This window comes from Triticum aestivum, chromosome 2B (assembly GCF_018294505.1).
Source record: "Triticum aestivum cultivar Chinese Spring chromosome 2B, IWGSC CS RefSeq v2.1, whole genome shotgun sequence".
NCBI lineage: Eukaryota > Viridiplantae > Streptophyta > Magnoliopsida > Poales > Poaceae > Triticum > Triticum aestivum.
Genome location: NC_057798.1, coordinates 462702367 through 462705740, shown reverse-complemented (window position 1 = coordinate 462705740; position 3374 = coordinate 462702367).

The window sequence follows — 3374 nt, the reverse complement described above, 5'->3', positions numbered from 1 at the left end:
TTCCATCGGATGTGGACTGTACGTGGAGAGGCTGACAGCTGGGTCCATGGTCGCAGCAAGGAAGTGCCTCCTTATTGCGCAGAAAATAATGATACCTCCACCTGACAATAGGGACCCACAGGACGGGTCACTGTATTTCACAAAAAAAACGTTTCCCCCATGACTGCTGGGACCCACTAGCTACATCTTCACACGCAAGGAAGTGTGCCCGGGCAACAAAAAAACGATTCGCCCCCCGACTGCTGGGACCCACCAGCTACATCTTTGCACGCAAGGAAGTGCCTGACAGTCGGGACCCACCTAGTCGAAGCGTACATAGCATTGTCATTCTGGTCGCGAACGTGTACGTACATACTGGTGGATGTAGAGGCGCGCACGTGTCGTAATAGAGGCGCACACGTAGCATGTACACGTACGTACAGCGGCCAGTGTGCAAGAAAGAAAATACGACCACGTACGTACATATGGGCGGGGTCTCGAACGCCTACTCGCGCATACGTACGACCATGGCTCATGTACATGGCTGGGTCGGAACGGAGAAACATCATCATCGTCGTGTTCATGGGGAGCCAACCGTCTGGGTCGGAACGAAATGCGTCGTCGTGTTCATCGGGAGGGCTTGGACGGAGCAGGCGATGGAAACGAGGCCTAGCGTACCGCAGAACAGAGGAAAGGGCCTTATGTTCGACCGGCCACGTTAGAAACGGGTTCCTGTTTATCAGGAGGGGTCTGGCGTACCGCAAAACAGAGGAAACAGACTTGTGTTGGACCTCCTATGGTCAAAACGGGGTCCTGTTGATCGGAGGGGTGTGGCGTACCGCAAAACAGACGAAACGAACTTGTGTTGGAGTGCTACGGTCGAAACGGGGGTCCTGTTCATCGGGAGGGGTGTGGCATACCGCAAAACGGGACTCCATGGGATACTGTTCATCTCCACCATCGACCTCCTCCAGCCTCCACGGGCTACTGTTCATCCACCATCGACCTCCTCCATCCTCCACTTGCGACTGTTCATCCATGGGCTCCTGTTCATCTAGCCTCCACCGCGCGCTACTCCACTGGCTATTGCTCAACCACCCCTCTCCACGGGCTCCTGTTCAACCACCCCTCCACCGTCTACTGTTCATCCAGCCCTCCACGGGGTCGTCCTATTCATCCATCCCTCCACGGGGTCCTGTTCATCCGGCCCCAACCGGCTCGATCGATCAGGAATCGCTCGATCGGGTTCAGTTAACAGCCATCAATCGACCGCTCGGGTTCAGTAACACGTAGCATGCAGTGCAATCGCTCGGGTTCAGTTAGAGCCCAACGCCTCACTCGGGTTCAGTTACAGCCAACGCCACGCACACACGCGCGTACGTGTATGAGAGAAACACCCATCACTCGGCCCCGACCACCCACCGTAACCGGGAACACCCTGATATTTTCCTCGCCCTCGCTTCTACCATGTTTTTTTCCGTCATGGACGGCCCAAAGAATGTCACGCAGCTGCGTCTCTGGCCCGCCCAGGACAAAAAGCCCATTTTCTGTCATGATTTTTTGTCATAGAAGTAGGAGCCCACCACATCTATGATGATACCGGGTTTTGTCACAATTATCGTCACAGAAGTGTCATAAGTATGACAATTTTTTTTCGTTCGGCCCAAAATGTCACAGATGTGTCTTTTTTTGTAGTGCTAGATGCTCATATTGGCTCCTACATATTCTACGAAGATCTTTATCGGTCAAACCGCATAACAACATACATTGTTCCCTTTGTCATCGGTATGTTACTTGCCTGAGATTTGGTCGTCGGTATCATCATACCTAGTTCAATCTCGTTACCGGCAAGTCTCTTTACTCGTTCCGTAATACTTCATTCCGCAACTAACTCATTAGTCACAATGCTTGCAAGGCTTATAGTGATGAGTATTACCGAGAGGGCCTAGAGTTACCTCTACAAAACATGGAGTGACAAATCCTAATCTCAATCTATGCCAACCCAACAAACACCTTCGGAGACACCTGTAGAGCACCTTTATAATCACCCATTTACGCTGTGACATTTGATAGCACACAAAGTGTTCCTCTGGTATTCGGGAGTTGCATAATCTCATAGTCTGAGGAACATGTATGTCATGAAGAGAGCAGTAGCAATGAAACTGTAACGATCATAATGCTAAGCTAATGGATGGGTCTTGTCCATCACATCATTCTCCTAATGATGTGATCCCGTTTATCAAATGACAACACATGTCTATGGTCAGGAAACATAACCATCTTTGATTAACGAGCTAGTCAAGTAGAGCCATACTAGGGACACTCTAATTTTTCTATGTATTTACACATGTACTAAGTTTCCGGTTAATACAATTCTAGCATGAATAATAAACATTTATCATGATATAACGAAATAAATAATAACTTTATTATTGCCTCTAGGGCATATTTCCTTCAGTCTCCCACTTGCACTAGAGTCAATAATCTAGTTCACATCGCCATGTGATCTAACACCAATAGTTCACATCTGTATGTGATTAACACCCATAGTTCACATCGCCATGTGACCAACACCCAAAGGGTTTACTAGTATCAATAATCTAGTTCACATCGCTATGTGATTAACACCCAAAGAGTACTAAGGCGTGATCATGTTTTGCTCATGAGAGAAGTTTAGTCAACGGATCTGTCACATTCAGAGCCATATGTATTTTGTTAATATTCTATATCTACAATGCTCTGCATGGAGCTACTCTAGATAATTGCTCCCACTTTCAATATGTATCCAGATTGAGACTTAGAGTCATCTGGATTGGTGTAAAAGCTTGCATCGATGTAACTCTTTACAATGAACTCTTTATCACCTCCATAACCGAGAAATATTTCCTTAGACCTACTAAGGATAACTTTGACCGCTGTCCAGTGATCTACTCTTAGATCACTATTTTACCCCCTTGCCAAACTCATGGCAAGGTGCACAATAGGTCTGGTACACAGCACATCATACTTTATAGAACCTATGACTGTGGCATAGGGAATGACTTTCATTCTCTTTCTATCTTCTGCCGTGGTCGGGCTTTGGGTCTTACTAACCTTTACACCTTGTAATACACGCAAGAACTTCTTCTTTGATTGATCCATTTTGAACTCTTTCAAAAAATTTATCAAGGTATGTATTCATTGAAAAATCTTATCAAGCGTCTTGATCTATCTCTATATATAAGCAACTTCACCGAGGTCTTTCTTTGAAAAACTCCTTTCAAACTCTCCTTTATGCTTTCCAGAAAATTCTACATCATTTCCGATCAACAATATGTCATTCTCATATACTTATCAGAAAGGCTGTAGTGCTCCCACTCACTTTCTTGTAAATACAGGCTTCACCGCAAGTCTGT